Source organism: Athene noctua, chromosome Z, assembly GCF_965140245.1.
Source record: "Athene noctua chromosome Z, bAthNoc1.hap1.1, whole genome shotgun sequence".
In the NCBI taxonomy this organism is placed as follows: Eukaryota; Metazoa; Chordata; class Aves; order Strigiformes; family Strigidae; genus Athene; species Athene noctua.
Window position 1 is genome coordinate 76,759,347 of NC_134077.1, and position 19,764 is coordinate 76,779,110.

Consider the following 19,764-nt stretch of genomic DNA (forward strand, 5'->3'; position numbering starts at 1 on the left):
AATAACATGAGCCACCTGCTGTGTTGTTGCCACATGGCCATATGAATTTAGGAAGCCTTTGTCCCGTTGCTAGGGCCTTGTGCAAGAACTGTAGAAGCTAGTGGATGGATACCAATTAAACTGAAGGATGAGATTTCAGTTGTGGAATAATTAAAACATCAAGGAATCCATTGTGTTTGTGAATTTCTGGGGAGAAATGGCAATTTGGAAGAAAATGGCATCCCAATATCAGGATTGTAATATTTTTAAACTATTTCCTGCATGTGCAACATACATTATGCTCCAGTTACTTGCCATCCTCCAAGGGCGTGCAGGGTTTGTGTGGTGGGGTTTTTGGTCATGGAGGAGGGGGCTATGGTGATGGCCCCTGTGAGAACCTTCTCGAAGATCCCCCAGCTCCAAGTTCAACCCATCTTTGGACAAGGCCCAGCCAATTAGCGACGGTGGCTGCACCTCTGTGATAACGTATTTAAGAAGGGGAACCTGGGAGGACTTGTGAGGAGAAGTTGTGAGTAGGACACCTAAGCAAACACCGAGGTCAGTGGAAGAAAGAAGAAGGGGGAAAGTGCTCCAGAGGAGAAACCTTGTATCCTGTGGTGAGACGGCCATGCCACCCATGGAGGTGACCAGTGGAGCAGATGCCCACCTGCAGCCCGTGGAGAATCCCACACTGAAACAAGTGGCTGCACCTGAAGAAGTCCGGGACTTTGTGGGAAGTCCCTGCTGTTGTAGTTTGGCACTGGGAAGGTTGAAACACGCAGGGGTGACCCACACTGGAGCAGCATGGGAACTGCTGCAGCCTCTGGAAAGGGCTCACATCAGAGAAAGTTCATGGAGGACTGTGTCCCATGAGAGGGACCCCACATTGGAGCAGGGGAGAATGCAAGGAGTCCTCCCTCTGAGGAGGAAGAAGCAGTGGGACTGACCTCAAAGCCCCGCTAGCCCCTTATTCCCTGCCCCCTGCTCCACTGCAGGGTAGAAAGTAGAGAGATTGGGAGCAAAAATGAGCTCTAGAAGAAGGGAGGAGCGAGGGGAGGTGTTTTCAAGATCTGGTAATGCTTCTCACTGTCCCACTCGGTCTGTTGTTGCCATTGTTGGTGTTTGAATTAAAGTGATTTTCTTCCCCTAATAAGTCTGTCTTTTGCCTGTGACCACAATGGGTGAGACACCCCTCTCTGTCCTTATCTTGATTTCTGAGTCTTTTGCTTTACTTTCTTTTTCCCGGTCCTGAGGAATTGAGCGAGTGGCTGTGTGGTGCTCAGTTGCCCTCTGGGCTCAAACCACAGCAAAGGGTAAGGCTAAGATTTGTGCAGTGCTGAAAGTCAAAAGTCAGGCAGGTGTTAGAGCTTCAAGGCAAGCTGAGGGCCTGAAACAAATCTATTTATTTATTTATTTATTTATTTTAAAGGGCTGGGCAACATCAGGATAAAAAGTTGAAATTAAAAAATCATCCTGTCCTACTGTGTACATTTGTCTTTTTAGCCCAGTGAACTCTGTGATCTAGTCCTTGTCAGACTTGTTGAGTTCCCTGTGTGCACTGTCTAACAAGGATCTCCTCCATTGCACACGATAACATTGTCAGTGTAATTATGCAAGCTACTACCTGTGTTCATCAGTAACATTTCTACTTGTGGAAAAGCAATATGAAAGAGATCAGTCTCTTCAGATCAGTCCACTAATGTAAATTAACAGAAACCTGTGGCTTTTATATTTCACTGTTGGTTTGAAATCTTAATTAATTCTTTTTTTGGTGGGGGAGGGTTTTTAATGCATGCAGAAGGAAAAGTATTTAGCCCTTCTTATGTTTTAATGTTTGAAAAAGTATACAGAGGCTGTTACTGTAACTAATATTATTGTGATCATGATAGTAAAGCCTGACAGCAGGTTTATCATGCAGTTTGTTTTCCTGTCTTTAGATTTCATTATTTCACTTTCATTATTGCTTGGTGTTTCTCCTTTCATGTAAAGTGGGATAGAGAAAAACAGTTTATGTTTGTGCATGTGGAGAAGTGTATAACAACTGAGTGGTCTCCTGTTAAATTCAGTTTGCTTTATAGCATGGAGCTATAGAAATGCTGGGCAGGAACCCTGGAATATGCTCTGTCTTTCATGCACCAATCTTCACATTACATGATTTCCTAACGAGTGACAACACAATCGTCCTGAAGCCTGCAGATTTGTATTTAGTCCTTCTAAAAAGCAGGTAGATGACCACATGATAATAAGCAAAAATCAAAAACAAATAAAAGAGCCAAACCTATTTTTTTTGATAGAAAGTAGACACACACACACAAAAGGAAATGCAAAAAGCCACAGAGGGCACAGGGTCAGAATGAACAAACAGGAGGACTGAGTTGTAACACCTGAGGCACAAGCGGAGCTCTCTTGTTATCATCTAAATTGTGTGGAAGGACATAGTTTCAAAGATCATTCCAGACCAGCCTGGGATCAGTTAAGCAGTGTAGTTCCTGTTGAATTTTTGCAGACAGAAGAAGGTACGTTAACAATCTGCTGGGAGACACAAGAACATGGATTTTTTGGTGTGGTTGGCAGAATGTGCTTGAATATATATATATTAGAGCTTGTTTTGATGTGACAATTCTCATAGAGAGCTAAATTTTGCCAAGCATTGCATCTGCATGCCAAGGCACAGTGATCTGATACTTATGCTGGTCATGAAGCCAAAGTAATTGTGTCCACCTGAGTATTACTGCCCCTAGCATTTTATGAGGTGTGAACCACAGAACTCCACTGAAAAATATAAAAAGAAAAGAATTTCAGATATCAATGGTCAGTTCATTTTGGGCTTTTTATTTGTGCTATAGTATTTGAGACTGTGATGTGTAAGACAAATACTTTTAAGCTGTCTAGTTTAACCAGCAGAGTTCAAAGGACGGTATTTACGAGAGATTGTCAAATAATACCCATAGTTTATTGGAGCTGTGACTTGAAGAGAAACATGACCTGCTGTAAGATCTTGTCTTTAGTGAATAGTGAAATATGGTAATGATGGAAGAAGCAGTTCCGTGGCTTTGCCTTTTCAGGAAAACTAGAGTCATTGAGCTGACAAAATGTGTGACATCCAAATTTGCTGAACCTAAAAGTATTTAACTATGAGAATTTACAGCATTGGTAGAAATGTGGCATTTTTCCAATTATGCCCTGAGTTTTTAAACAGTGTCAGGTAATGAGGCTGTACTGATATATTCATGTAAAGTTCATTACTTTGGTAATGTGTATAAATAGCTTGGACTGATGGGAATAGCTCCACAAATGGTAATTTAAGGTAAATGTTTGTGACTGAAAATGTAGCAGTCACTCTTTGTGTAGAAAAAAGGTACGGATTTTCGCAATGTTTCTGGCCACATTCTTTTCCCACTGAGTTCAGTGGTAACTTTAGAATAGACCTTCAGTCTTCGTGAATAATACTTACTGTGAGAAATTATAATATTTATGATTTATCATTTATTTAGTCAGTAAGGTCATTGATTTCAGAAAATGGCAGGATGTTTTGTTTAACATGACATCTTTATTTCTATTATGTAGCCAAGGATACTGAAAAAGAAGGATACCAATCTAGCTCCAAGTCTACAGTAACATTTAATATTGTGGTTTAAACCCTGGGTTGAGTGTAGTCAGTGAGGCTCCATGATGAAAAAAATCTATATGTTGTTTGGATAGATGTCCCGAAGGAACTCAAGGCTTTATTAGGAGAAAAGAACATGACTTTGAAAAGGAACATATGGGGCAAATTTATCCAGTATCAATAGTTGAAATTAAAAATTCCCCTTGTGTTATTAGTACTCTGGGGTAAAATCTTTTAACTACAGTGTTGTTACTCATAGATACAATTTTGTATCTATTGCATATAATTTTTTTTTCCCCAGAGCGCTAGTAATACAAAGGGAATATCTATATCTATATCTATCTATCTATATCTCCATGTGAATTCAGATTCTCAGCAAGTGGATTTAAACATTAAAAATAAACATAAGAGCAATTGCTTTTTATATTATTCTTTAATAGTTTTCAACTTCTGCCTGATGTTAGTTTCCTGATTTTTTTTTTCTGGTAGTGATACATACCTGGTTAAAAATTTCACATGTGTTATGAATTTCCAGTTTCCTGAAAAGTAGTGTGTTGTCATTTGATGCTATGTATCTCATTGTAATCTAATGTTATAGATAAGTTTTATGGTTGATACCTAAAACAGAGCCTATCCTTGAGTCCATTGGTCTGTCTCAACAAAATACAGATGTCTTAAATTCTGCTACCCTAGCTCTGTAATATAAATACTAGAATGATACTTTTTCTTAAAAAAATATTTTAGTGTATCCCACTACTTTTTTCCCACTGTCTCAGAAATTGGATAATTTTAAAGTGTTATCTCAAAATCAACTCTACTCAAACCGTTTTAAGCTATTCTGTAGTTCTGTTCAATGTTGTGATAGGCACATATGCATGTGTTTCCTTACTTTGTGGAATTACTGCTTTATAGGAGCAGCCACATTAGTTTTTGATTGTGCAACCAAGTTGTAAAGGTTTTGAATTTGCTTATAAGTTTTGATACTGAAAGTAAAGAAAAAAAATGAAAGAAAACTCCCCATTTCTTAGTAGAAACTTTAGCTTACTAAGTTTCCACAAAAGTAATTTTTCTCAGTTTTGCCGTAGTGACAGCCAGAAGGTCCTAGATTAAGGCTTACTATGGTGAGATACAAAAAGCAGCAGCAATGGTGTTCCATCCTATCAAAAATTTACTGACAGAAGACTGGTTTCTCCTAGAAACAGAGTGATTTGACCAAAACAAGTGCCAAATACCCCTTTTTGACCCTACATGCCATAAAGACTTTTTCAGCATTCTATAGTTTGTTTCAAAGTAATGAGCAAATGTATTTTCATACATCTGTTCAGTTCTGTGTCACCTTCTTCTTGAGCCTGATGAAGTTTTTCTTCTCCCTGCTTTATAAGAAGGAAAAGAAATACCTTATTTTCATAAGTTATAGTGTATCTGTAGTTTTGAACACATCACAAACACTAACAACTTGCAGTTTCTGCAGATCTTTGACTCTCTTTTATTACTATGTCTGATACAGACAGGTGTCATGTGGGAACTTACGTGTGGTACCTACAAGAACAGAACTGTACCATTCAGTGACTTAAAATATCATATTTATTTACCAAGCAGGAAGAATGTGGTGGACAGGTAGAAATTTGTATTGTAAAATATCTGAGATTACTATCCAGAAGGCACCCACAGGATGCACCTCACAAACCAGAGCCTCAGACGCTCTGTAGAGCAGGATGTCTGCTGACCAATTCTGTGTTACCACTTGAACAGTATCTGTTGGAAAGCAAGTTGAACAATTGCAGTTGTGGTGGTGCTAAAGCAGCAGAAGTAATAGTGCCTGAAAATAATATAAAGCAATCAGCAAGTTTTTAAGAGTAACAATTAGAAATCATCAAAACCTACAGTTTCCAAAGTATAAATTACATTGCAGAGAGCTATTATCTCAGCTCTTGTGTTGGGGATGGAGATGTTTGTTTATGTTTTTAGCCTGTTTCTTTGAAAGCATGGGTGGTTCCAACCTCAATCAACAGCTGGTACTTTTCCATGCAATCTTATTTGTCATATGGTAAGTTCAAGCTAACTACATTAGCATAGCAGATTTAGGATTTCATAACCTTATTAAGTACTCCATATATCTGTGCCTGTTTCAGTGTGGTAGCTTAAAAGGACATAAAGGCCATCATTATTGTTCAGAGTTTAAATGCAGGCCTGAAAGTTTTCCATGGAAAATACAATCTGGTTTTGGTGAACAGGTAGTTCCCATGCCAACCACTTCTACAAGATACTGAATGCCACCATTTAGCACATATGCATATATGCAAGCTGAGAATGCATGTTTTAATTGCCGGTTCTGCCATATGGAAGTCACACTGTCAGATCATTCATCTCCATTGCCAATTTTTCTAGCAATGAAAAGTCTGAACAACTTGAAAGAAAGAAAAGAGACTGTAGCAAATAGAGAAGATAAACAAATGCTTTGCATAACATTGTATAACGGAAATAAAAGGGAACTGTCCTTTCAGTTTGAATTTTGTAAGTCTCAGTCTATTCCCATAACCAGAAACTCGCATTTTCTCTGGAATGTTAGATCTCTAAGTAGTCAATATAATTTTCTTCATGACACTACGTTGTAGCATACAGGATCTGGAATATTTTCCTTCATATTATTTATTCTGAAAGTTTATTTGCCTTATTAAGTTATATGATGGAATAGAAAACAAATATACAGTAATTATATTTTGATTGAAATGCTTTTTATTTTTAATAATCCTGTAATATTGATTAATCTTTTCAAAGCAGAAAAATATTTAAAATATGAATAGTTGGTAATTGGTTTAGCTGTATTTAACATAGTGCCTGCAAGCTTGAGTCATGGACACAAGATGTTGTATAGACACCAGAGGCATTTAAATTTAAAAATGTTAGCATACTCTTTCTTTCTTCATGGTCCTTTATGGGTTGATGGTCTCTTTTTACTTCTGCTAATGTACAGGTCAAAATTCTGTTAAGTTAATATACAGAAATATTAGACTCTCTGGAGACATCCCAACCTCAGTGACATGTCCCCTGTCTTTCAGGGCACTTAAGCATTTTATTATATCAAAAAATACTCTTAAAATGCTCTAATGCCTTCTAGTTTAAGGGTCAAGTGAAAGAATATGATGGATTTTGTGAACTTAAAATAGCACTAAAACATTATTTTCTTATGTCTGTGCTTTCTTATACTGCATAAATGGGTAGAAAGTCACCTGTGCAAAATCTGTGGGTCTTTATATGTATAGTATCATGGCTTACTCATCTGAAAATGCCTTTTTTTGGTAGTTCACTGACATTGTTTCTTACTCTTTTTAACCCTTTGCCTTGGAGTTTTTCGAGATAAAACAAAAGACAAGGTAAAAGTATTGTATAATAAAGATGTTGTTAAGATAATTATATTCAGTTTCACAGTGTTACATAAATATGAAATAATTCCAAATTTAGAATCAATAATACATTGCACCAAGAGAAAATAAAAACCTGTTTCTTACTTATGCCAAGCTCTGAACATATTTTCTAACATACTGCCTGACTAATCTGTCTTTAAAATTAAACCCTTAGATACTTTGCAGCTGCTGAAGTGCGTTTTTGCAGATGAGTAGTTAGTTGGCCAGTGTCAGAGTTGAGATAACATACCTACTCTTTAAATGCTGTTTGCCATGTACCTGTTTTGTGAAATAGTCATCAGTTGCATCACACACTGATAGTGCATCAGTAGGACTTCCATAACTATGAAGGCATTTCGACTATCCAGCCCCATGCTTTTCTGTTCTCAAGACACTTTCATACCAATGTCCTTTTCATGCCATCGGGGTGTTCAGAAAAAGCATTTGAATGGCATGTATATGTGTCACTTGAAGACAAGGGGATTGTAACCTGAATTTAAGTTCTTCATCCCCATCAGTTCAATGGCAAAGTCCCGGCTGAATTTAAACATGTCAGATCATCTTTTTGTGGAATGAGCAGCTGAATAACTATAAGCATTTAGGAAAGTGTTTCCCATGCACTGGGGATGAAGGCATTTAACAGTGTTATGGGACAGTTATCTCACAATTATTTTCTATATCAATGTTGGAGTAGTATGTAAACAAAGCAATGATGTTTAAAAATATTTGGTGGAATTCCAATATTTGCAGATTACATCTATTACACATAATAGGTGGAGTAATACCTTCCTCTTACAGGCAGGAAAATCCAAACAGAACAAAAGCCCAAACCCCAGAAATTAATAAGGAATGTTGTATCTATGTGTTGATTAAATAAATGGTGTTCATTGCCAGTATGAATCTGTGCTCACAACAAGGCTTAAAACAGAACAGAAAGGAGAAATAGTGGGAGGGTTTTTAAAATTTTGTTCCTACATTTTCCTCGACTGTATTTCGTTAGACATACTAGCTGACTTACTTGAGTAACATTTTTCATGATCAGAGCTGAACTCAGTTAATACCATGGTCAGGGTAGATCATACAAGGGATTGTTTTGCATTGAATGTTTGTTTGTGCAGATTAAAATTGAAATTCCAGTTAATTAGTAACTGCATGATGTATACACAGTAAAATTTAATGGGAATGTGTTTAGACACAATTCTCTAGTATTGCTGGTTATTAATTATTGCTTAGCAAACAAAGCATCATATTTTATAAAATGTTATGCTTAAATTGAGCAAAATTTATAGTGCATCCATATCTTGGAAAGCATGGAAATATTAAGGTAATGCCTAATGAAAGATGATTTTTCTAGGATAATAACCATGTTTGAAATCAGTTCTGCTCCTGTCTTTCTGGAGACACATGCTATAGAGATAGGATTTACCTATAACCACCAATGCATGAACTTCATGAACTTCTGGGGGTTTGCCATTGAGAAAGACAAGGGTGGCTAGAGATGCTTTTTTTTTTTTTTTTCCCCCTTCAGTCTGATAGTCAATGAGCCTGATTATTGCTTCTATTAATATTTCTTGCAGTAGTGTAGCTGTGTATTTAAACCTCCTGTCCACACCGCTCCCTTCTTCCTTTCTCAGCTGTTATTGCATCTTGAAGCAGACCATTAGCAGGATGTTTTCTTCTTTTCTCTGCTGCATTTACATTCCTTGGCTGTGTTGTTTCACCTTGCACTGCAAAATGTGTGTTTTGTGCGGGATGACAGTTTTTGCATTAATCTTTTGTGGAAGAATAATTCTGCTGTTCCCATGTATGTGTGGTGTACTGCTTTTTTAATTCAGCAGAACTCTGTGCTGTTGATCAAAGAACCAAATTCAGGCTTCTAGAAAAATGGAGGGACCCTAGATGTTATGGTTTATAAGTGGGAAGAAGGTGAATGGCTGGAAAGAGACATGTTGCTGGATTTGAGATCTGTTAGAAACAAGTTCAAGTATAAACCTACCTAAAAAGACTACTGTTGTTGACACATAGGGAAATAATAGAATTATACATTTTAGATGCTCTCTTCCATTATACAAATCCAGTCTTAACAAGCTGTAAAGGCCAGTTGTTTTTCACTTAGCAGTCTGCTTAAAAATGTATTCTGTGTGTCAATGCATTTGTCTATAATAGGCTACAGTAATGTATCATAATGGTGCTCTTCTGCTTTAAAAGTGCAGGGATGGAAGAAGGACCTCTTCTAGCCAGCAGGTAGATGACGAATAGGCAGCAGCTGCTTTGGGGGGTCTGTGGCTATAGTAAAGGGTTTCATGGCAGTAGACATACTACTGACTAGCCTTAAACATTAGCTATTATTTTTTAATTGTCAAAAATAAGAAAGAAATACTGACAGATAATTTTTCAATCTCTTTCTCATGGCTTTGTTGTTCCTAACTGTTGTTGGCCACGTATAGACAGATTTGATGTTTTGAGAGGGAGAGGGAGAGTTGAGTTGGAAAGGATTTATACACAATCATCCAGTCCAACTACCTAACTCCTTCAGGGCTTTTCAAAAGGTAAAGCATTGCCCAAATGCCTCTTAAATACTGACAGGCTTGGGGTATTGACCACCTCTCCGGGAAGCCTGTCTGACAGTCTTTTTAGTAAAAAAATGCTCCCTAATGTCTGAAGCTTCCCTGATGCAGTTCTGAACCATTTCCATGTGTCCTGTTACTGGATGCCAGGGAGAAGAGCATAGCACTTCCCCTCCTCAGGAAGCTGTAGAGAGCAATGATGTCACCCCTCAGCCTTTACTCCAAACCAGACAAACCCAGAGCCCTCAGCCACTCCTCACAGGACAGGCCTTCCAGCCCTTTCACCAGCTCTGTTGCTCTCCTCTGGACACATTTGAGTACCTTCACATCCTTCTTAAACCGTGTGGCCCAGAACTGCACCCAGCACTCAAGGTGAGGTTGCATCATCGTTAAGTACAGCAGGATAATCACCTCTTCTGACCAGCTGGTTGCAGTTTGCCCCCTTGGCTGCCAGGGCACACTGCTGCCTCACACTGAGCCGGCTGCCAACCAGTGTCCCCAGGTCCCGTTCTGCAGGGCTGCTCTCCAGCCGCTCCCAATATATATTTGTGTCTGGCATTACTCTATCTCAGGTGCAGAATCCAGCATTTGTTCTTGATAAATTTCATGCCATTGATGATTGCCCAATGCTCCAATCTGTCTAAATCCCTCTGCAAGGATTCTTATCCCTCGCAAGAGTCAAGAGCACCTCCCAGTTTGGTATCAGCAAATTTGAGAATATTGCATTCAACTGAGGAACACCACTGATGACCAGTTTTGAGCCATACATGTTCACTACAACACTGAGTCCTGTCATCCAGCCAGTTCTTCACTCAGCACAACATGTACCTGGTCATCTCACAGTTGGACAACTTGTCCAAAAGGATGCTGTGAAGGACAGTATCAAAAGCTTTATTAAAATCCAGAAAAACCTACATCCACCACCTTCCCTTCATCAACGAGGTGAATGCATAGAAGGATATCAATTAGATACACTTTCTCTTTGTGGACCCATGATGACTGTGCCTAGTGATTGCATTGTTCTTTAAATGCCTTTCAATAGAACCCAGTATGATCTCCATAATTTTTCCAGGAGCTGAGGTGGGGCTAACAGGTCTGTAGTTTCCTGGGTCTTCCCTCATGCCTTCTTGTAAATTGGAATAACACTGTCTAGCTTCCAGTCAGGATGGACCTCCCCAGACTCTTATTCTTCTTAAAAGAAATTTAAAAGAAAAAGGCAAATGAAAAGCATATATACAGAAATAAATTTTAAAAGTGTTCTTTGTGTCTTAAAACTTAATAGCTAGAAAGCAAAGAAGCTTTACTAGCTTGTAATTTAAATGCAGGGGGAGAGACAGTTGAACCATGTTTTTTAATTATTAGGAACCTAAGTTACTGTGTAAATAGCAGCAGCAGGAGGAAGGCAGGCAAAAAAACAAGCTTTTTTTTTGTTGTTTGATTCTTTTTTGGTTTCCATTTTAACCAATGATGCTAAACCTATGCATAAATAAAGTTCCATATTAATTTTAGATTTAAAAATAGATACAAATGGCTGCAAAAGAAATAGCATGGTAATGCTTTCAGTGTTGTGATGAAAACCAAGAAAGAATAGGAAAGTTTTCCTCAAGTCTGAATTAAGAATTTTCTAGAGTAATCAGCAATTTCATGTTATTTCATAGTAAGAGTTTAGTGGGAGGAGGTAGAAGAGTAGACTGAAACAGAGAAGTGGAAGGAAAATCAATTTCTGGACATTGTGAAAAATACCTAGCAGTTTCATTAAAGTTTCTGGGTTTTATGCCTTTGAATAAAGAGACCCACAAGGAAAGATATCAAGTAGCTTTTCAGGTGTATGGAGTCTTAAAGAAACATGAGAAATTTCCACTTATTTTTCATAGGTAACTACAAATAGGGCAGCACATGTTGGTGTGAGTTGTGGAACATACACCATGGCCATAGCCATGAACGAATTACTTCTGGTAGAGGAAAAGTCTCAAAGCACTCTAGCATTATTGGGATCCTAAAACCAATCTGCACTGTCTTCAGAACTGTTACACTATTATCCTCAATTTTTACTGTTAATTGAATTGCCATCCTTGATTTTATTTTGCGGTTTATTCTGTAAAATGGTCACATGTTGGGATTTGCAATTACTTGTAGTATTTTCCAGCTCTGTATCTACTCCCAGACAATCCTTTGAAGTTGTCCCCACTGAATATTGTATTCTTTTCTTAGGATTAAATGTCCTTTTGTCTGGCCAGAATTAGCTTAGCTTTTGATTTTTCTTATAAAATATGTAAAACTTTGCCAAGCAGTTTTCCTCTCAAACAAGTGATCTGACAGGGGAAGAGCACAAGGCTTCAGAAGTTGAATTTGTAGTATCACACATCCATTGATAGCTCTTCAAACACAGTGGAGCAAATAGTAAAGAATTAGTTCTTGATTTCTTGATTTTCTGTTTCTTGGTGAACCTAAACTGCTCTAGGCTTACTCAGGTGTTAATGAATGACAAAAGACTGCACAGCAAGCATTCAGGGAGGGTACATATGGAATAGGCCATGTGGTATGATTTAACTACTATTGCATCATGTAGGGTGTAACAACGAAGATGCTCCTTTGCATCCCAAGCCCAACACAAGGTAACACGTTTGTTTTGATGTCTGTGAAAGATACTTTTGATAGCAAACTCCAGAGTACACATGCAGTGAGTTTCATGATTCTGGCATGTTGCATACGGCAAGTGGATGCAGCACTGTCCCCATGGTGTTAGTAGACTTTTGGTTAGGGTAATGCAGACAAAACATTTAAAGAGAAACTCAATCTTCATGAAAAGAAATGTACTGGAGGTAAGTACGCCTAAGCAAAGGGCTAGACATTGAGTGAGGTAATCTCCCATAGTCCAGTTCCTTAACATAAAACAAAGATGGATTGAGCTGCTTTCCTCTCTGCTGCAGTTGTGGCTAGTATGTGGAATCCTTTGTGCCGGCTATGCTAGAGGCATTGCCTTAGCTGAACTTTAACTGGTTGTAAAGGACTTACTTTCTTTAATATGCCTTTGGTCTGCTGCATCCTCCTGTGCAATTTTACTTTTTACAACACTTTTAATGAAACTTGTTTTTTGCCTTTAGCTTTATGAAGTCTCTGAAATGCCAGAGAAAAAAGTAATTAAGTAGAGTAATGGCCTTAAATGCAGTTCATAGTTCTTTGCTGATACATTTTAAAGAATGCTTTCTGCAGAGCAAAATCCCACAGGAGAATTAATGTGCTCCCAAAGGATATGACCTATACTTTTTTTTAATTATTATTTTGGAAGAAAAGAAAGAGAAGGAAATGTGATTTTTTTGTCATAGTCTCTATAGAGCTAAGTTGAAAGAAGTATTACCTTGTCTTGCGATTTCTTTCATAATAGTATTTTCTTTAAAAGCTAGCAGATTTGGCTCAAATCTAAAGAGAGGCTCATGTGAAGATTTGTGTGCAGTTCTAAAACTGTGGTTCCCAAACCTCTTTTCCAATGGCTGCCTAATTCTGGGCATGTCCTACCTCTGCAGGCACCTTAGTTTTTCAGGATGAAGTTTCTTTAGGACAGCCTTTATGGATTCCCACAGATGCCTCAGGTTTGTATGCCACCTATGAGTCTACAAAAATATAAAACATGTACCTATACTCTGAAGTCATTACAGCTGCAACAATCCACCTGCTCTCCTTTTATTCTGAGAATACACCAGGATCTGTATTCTTGTTCTGGATATTCCTATTTGCCAAGCCAGTTCCTTGCCCATTGTCCTTTCTGGTTGTCAAAGCGAGAGGCTGAAAGATTCAAAAATGTCCAAAGGAATGTGACAAGTTTCACAGCCCTAAAGGTTATTTGTCTACTTTACAGAGAGGACTTAACACAGTCTTCAGAGCACAAATGGGAAAATTAGGCTTCCTTCTTAATTTCTGATCTTGGATGGCATTGTTTTATTTCCTTTGGCTGATTGCGGTTCATTCAGTGTTTCCCTTTTCTGCAGAATGAAAAAGCTTCAGCAGGAAAAAGCATCTGTTCTCCAGCTAAGGAGCAGAAAGCAGGAATGTATATACATAGGGCTGCTGAGTTAGGGTATGTGTTTCCTTTCCGTGCACCTGAAAACTAGGAAGGTGTTAATGAAGCCCATGAAGATACAGGGTGAATCTTTGTTAGTATAGAGGTAGAAGGATTAACAAAGATCTGTTATTGTAATGCAAAAATTCTGTGGTACTACAGATTGGTCAAGTATTTGCATCTAAACATAATGATAGATTGTCCTACTTTTTTTGCAATACCATGGCACCCAAATGCAGATGAATATCTGCTTTTTTAAATTGCACTTTTTCAAGAAGGAATCCATACACAGAAGTCTCCTACAGAAACCTATATAAAATAAAATCTCATTCTGCCCTTTTACATATTTTTAAAATATGTATATTCAAAATCCTCATGTTTTTCATCTCTCTGATGAAGGTAGCTGTGGAGGTAGTTGGTTATAACCAAGATAGTAAGTAGATGAGTCCTACAGAACTCCATAATTTCCAGTGGCATTAAAAAATCTGAAAATACTAATTTATGTTACTGCACCATGATTTTAAGTCTGTTTGTATATTACTTATTTAAAAAAAAAAAAAAGTATGGTAAGAAATTAAAAGTGTCAGGAGACATGCTCAGTTACAAGATAACATACAAAGTAAGACAGTTGTACAAGAAAATAGAGGTTATCAAATGGAGCACATGTTGTACGAGGAGCGGCTGAGGGAACTGGGGGTGTTTAGTCTGGAGAAGAGGAGGCTGAGAGGAGACCTCATCGCCCTCTACAGCTCCCTGAAAGGAGGGTGCAGAGAGCTGGGGATGAGTCTCCTTAACCAAGTAATAAGCAGTAGGACAAGAGGGAATGGCCTCAAGTTGCACCAGGGAAGGTTTAGACTGGATATTAGGAAGCATTTCTTTCCAGAAGGAGTTGTTGGGTGTTGGAATGGGCTGCCCAGGGCAGCGGTGGAGTCCCCATCCCTGGAGGTGTTTAAGAGTCGAGTCAACATAGCGCTGAGGGATCTGGTGTAGTTGGGAACTGTCAATGTTAGGTTAACGGTTGGACTAGGTGATCTTCAAAGTCCTTTCCAACCTAGATGATTCTGTGAAATAAAAAAAAGTCTTGGCATTTTTTTTTGTTCAAATATACTTAAAAGGCCTTGTGCACCCTTATTACTCAAATTCTTAGCAACATTTATAAATCTTAAAGGTATTGTTTTCCAGAAATGAAAGAAAAAATCATTCTTTGCTCTTACTGGCTCATCTTGTTTGATGTTATTTGCTCCTTTATCCATTAGTTTTGTCTGATGTAAACAAACATAATGACTTAGTTGCTTACCAAAGATCTGTTGTTGTAATGGGAAAATTCTGTGGTACTACAGCTCAGGAATTGGTAATTCTGACAAAATTCTTTCTGAAAATCTATAGTAAAGGTTATACTGGGTCAGTTTTAGCCAGTCTCTTCTGTGGTATATGTTGTGCTTGTAAGATTACCTTCCTTCTCAGATCCTTTTATTAAAAAAAAAAAAAAAGGAAAATAATTTTACTGGAGAGAAACTATTTATATTTCTAGACTGTGTAATTGATTAGCAGATGCTCTGGGTTAGAATATAATGTCTGTTTATATAACAGCCACAAAATGATTGCCTTATCTTTCACATGATTGCTTATGAAGCAAATTAGCTTTCAGAGTGAGGGATTTGTACGTTCCCACAAATTAACCCATGTATTTTCCAATTTTGCTATTTAATTAACTGACATGTCTCCCTTATGGCCATCAGGTTGCAAGTTTATTTCCTAGGGGAATGTAGTAAAGACTTTTTTCTCCTGTAGCTTATGTTTTTTGTTAGGTAATATGGTCAGCTACAGCCTCTCCACTGAATTTTTTTAAAACAGCTAAAATTTTGTTTCATTATAAAAAATACATTTACAAAATTATTTTCTTTTGGCAAATGTTCCTGATGAGCTACAACCATATTAGTTAAGCCGCCTGTTATTTTCAAGTTTTAAAATACAGATCAATTTAATCATTATATAACTATTTAGTTTACCTTCATTTAAATCACAGCATAGCATTTCAGCTTTTAAGTATTTAATTATGTAAATTTCTACTAATTTGCAGCCTCATTGCACAATTCTCATTTCAGTGAGAATTGATGGCAAAGGTGAGCAGTTGTACTTCTTCATGCAAATTCATGCATCATGGCAATATAGACATAACTTGTGGATGCCAGGTTTGAAAACATTCACTTTGCTTGGTCTCCTGGTTCACTACATGAAGATGAGAATCGTGTGCAGGATTTGTGGGTCATTGTATACATAGAATATTATAAGACCCTTAGAATATCCTATATAAAGGCACTCCAACCCCTAAAGAGAAAGAGTCCATCCTGCATTTCCATCCAATCAAGTTCTGTAACCATTTGAAATGGAAGAGTTTTCATCAGAAGCTGATGCTTGACAAATCTTGACTGTTGCCTTAGTGATGTGTCTTGTTTCTCAAAAATTTCGAGCTCTTGGGTCCTAAATCACATCTTCTCCATTATACCTAGTTTATGGGAAGTTTTGAACCTTCTTTCAGTAGAGATGGGAGCCCAGGCTCCTGCCTCCACCAGAGGCGTGATTTATTTTCAAGCAAAGCAGCTTTTTCTGACCTAGCTCCCACTGAGTTGGGAAGTCACAGGAAGTATTTGTCCTTGACAGTCAGGGTCAATTTTTGACTATCACTTTTTCCTGCTGTGCTTGCAAACAAACTTTCACAGTTTGTGCCATTCTAAGAAAAAAAAACACCCTCTCCTTTTTCAGTGTCATTACTCTGATCTCCTGGGTGTCACAGGTTTAAACAGCTTTAAACATTGCAGGGTATCAGTAAATAAGGAAATGAAAAAATTGAGGGTTTTTTTGTTTGTTTTTTTTTTTTTTTTTTGTGTGTGTTTTCCTTCTCTGAGTGATTCCTTGCCCTCAGGAGAGAATGTGATGGTTACTTACAGTGCATTCATTTTCATCATATTCAGGGGACAAAATTAATATTATGAGTATCTTAATATTGATTTTGAAATTTTATTCATGGGAAAACATAAACTGGAGCCACCAAGTGTGTAATATAAATTAAGGGGAAGAAGAGGTGTATTCAAATATTTTTCTCTCTATTTTCCTACCTTTAGTATTTTCCTTGGCCAATAAATATACAGACATATATATTTATTAATATTGATCAGCGTAATTCAGATTACTGAACACAGTGCTGTGATTTCACTTAATACTTTGAATAGCTTGTGTTTTGTTTAGGAGGCAAATTCTTCCTAGCCCTGTATAACACATGACAGGCCAAACCAATTAATTAATTAATTTCTCAAAAACTAATGTGGCATGTGCATGTGCTCACAAACACAGAGTTTTCAAGAGAAGAGGTGTATTTCTGAGTTAACAAGTATGTGACTTCAGAGGACACAAGAAGAAAGCAAAATCAACATCAAAAATGAGAGATCCCCATCTCAGTCCCAGTATTGCTGCCTTCAATAGCAAGATGAACTGGGAGCTGCTGTGGGCAGCAGCAGCAGCACAGGACAGAAAGAAGGTGAGGCAATGGGGTAAAAACACCCACCCACCTCCAGTTATTTCTTCAGTGCTCCAGGCTGTGTCCATGTTCATGCCTGCTCATTAGTGTTTTGATTTGTTTTTAAGATGTAGGGTTTGGAAGATAGGTTTTTGTGGGGAGTTTTTTGTTTGTTTCTTTATGGGTTTTTTTACGTAGTTCAAGCTGGCCTTTCAGCCTTTCCTCCACATAAGAAGCTTAAAAACTGTAGTATGAGGATTTAGATTAAGTGGTTTGAGCCGTTTTTGAGTCTCAGATTGTTGCCTCTTAGCCATGTTTGAAAGATACACATTTAATTTACTGTAATACAAACAATTTACTGTCATGCAAATAATTGTACAAGCCTGCTGAATCTATGAAGTAAACACCTCTGGAGTTAAAGTATAATTTACTCCTTTGAGTTTGATCATATTCTCCATTGTGGTGAACCACAAATATCAACAATTTTTCTCAGAATGTTCCTTTAATGGTCAATTGTTTTTAACGAAAAATAAATTTTAATAAATACTTTAATTCTGAGCAAACCCATGCCATGCTTTCCGCTCAGTTCTCTCCATTTTCTCAGGGGTATGACATGGAAAATGACTGAGAAACTCCGGCAAATATATTTTAAGATATAAGGTAAATTTATATATGACAGTTTTATGGATAAGAGGTTTGAGCCGGTATAGTTGTTTTGTTCAGGTTTCTCTGCATAGGAAAATTCCAGAAATTTCCACCAAACCATAGATCTATCAGAACATTGTCCAATTAGAACACAGTTTTAAGCTTATTATTTGTTTGTTTGAAACAAAGCTTCAGAGTGATTGTTGACACTCGGGTGAAGTTGTGGTGGAGAGGAGGTGACCAAGAGTCAACAGAGAACTCTGGGTTAAATCTGTATGGCAGGGCTGACTGAAAGCCATACCAAGTTTGACAAGTGAAAGGCAGCAAGGATGTGTTTAGTTTCACCTGGAAGATTTAAAAAGTTTTCATTTTACAGTGATGGGTGCAAACACAGTCATTTGACACCACCATCCTCAAAGGCTCTGTGGGATCAGGGGGGGCTGCACTGGTGTTTGGGGAGATGGGGAGGATGTCAGCACCTTCCTTATCCTGCAGCACCATAGCCTCACTGGTGATGGTGTGCCTGTGCATCTCTGTCATCTATTCTGATGCGATTGTGAGGAAAAGAGGGAGAAATGTAATTTTTTCTCCTGTAGAACTACCCATCAACATTGTTTGGTGACAAATCAAGATTTATTGAAATGCATTGAATGTTAAGAATATTCTCGCTTATAAGAAGGATTTAATCCATCCTTTATTTGAAGGGAGGGTGCCAAAAATATATGTTCAACAGTAAGTAGAGAAGTTTCCCCCTGGGAAGTTATATGAGTAAATGGAAAGGTGAAATTATAATGGAAAGTACCTTACAGTCACCTCTGTGATAGACAGTTTTGATGTGACTGCCAGGAAGCACACTGAGAAGTCATCTTGCAGTATTTTTCATTTCTGTAGCTTAGTATGCATATTTTTGGTTTATTATTAGTAATTAAAATTTTGTTCCATACCATATATTATTTCATAAGTGAATTATTAGCATCATTCCTTTGTAACTGTGTATTCCTGTGTAAATGCAGTATATTTTTCATAACGGGATACTCAGTTACAGTAATAATACCATATCTTTAAAATGTGGAGAAAGGAAAAAAGTGTGCATTTCCAATTTTCTGTTTCATTTTTGCATATGAAAAATCCAATAAAAGATTATCATAGTTTACAGTAAATTGCATTAAATTGACATTTTTTAAACTACCAGCATGGTTTGTTTGTTGGTTTTTTTTTTTCCCCCCATAGATTGTGTAGAAATACTGTACAGAAAAGTGGAAATAAATTGATACTTTTGAAATAGACTTATCATGCAAAGCAGAATATCTGAGAAACTGTCTTTAAAATTGTTTTATGCCGAATTAGTTCTGTTCATTTAAGAAATACTTAACATGCAGGTAATTCTTTGTAATGGCAAAGAAATATTTATGGATGTAAGGAGGATTTTTATAGAGCTGTTTGAAATTTCAAAAGGAGTACTTTGTGCATCATATAATTTTGAATAAGTGATATTAGTATGAATTTCTTTCCTCTGTATTAAAGTGAGAATGTTCCATTCAGCTTCCTTTTTCTACAGGCATTTAATGTGCAATTAAAAATAATATTTTTCAGGAAATTTACTGGGACATTTTGTACTATGCCTGCATTATGTCCATTGCAATTCTTGATTTGCAATATTTGATTTTAAAAGTGGAAAGCATAAACAGGGCTTCCAGGTTGCTAGTCCCAAAATCAGTCTCTCAGCATGTCATTTAAGCCAGCTCCTGAGAGCTGTCTTAATATGCTCTGAGATGCATATCAAAGCCCTAGAGTTCTTATTTCACCTAGGATTTGCCCTCTACCTATTTAGCACAGAAGAAAGAGAAGATTATTTTCTTCAGAGTGACACTGCAAAGTTTCTGGATATAACTGTCTTTTGAGTTGTGTATCTGTTCAAAATTATGATTACAGTTAAAATATTTGTTCATCACTCTATCTATGCACAGTGGACAACTAGGCCTAGTTTCAGC

At 37.4% G+C, this 19,764-nt stretch overlaps 1 protein-coding gene and 1 pseudogene across 1 annotated transcript in view; both read left to right on the forward strand.

Annotated features, from left to right (window-relative positions):
- LINGO2 (leucine rich repeat and Ig domain containing 2) overlaps positions 1-19,764 on the forward strand; it is a 542,951-nt gene that overhangs the window by 84,184 nt on the left and 439,003 nt on the right. The gene's annotated exons all lie outside the window — the stretch shown is intronic.
- LOC141973809 (uncharacterized) overlaps positions 17,051-19,764 on the forward strand; it is a 43,980-nt pseudogene continuing 41,266 nt past the window's right edge.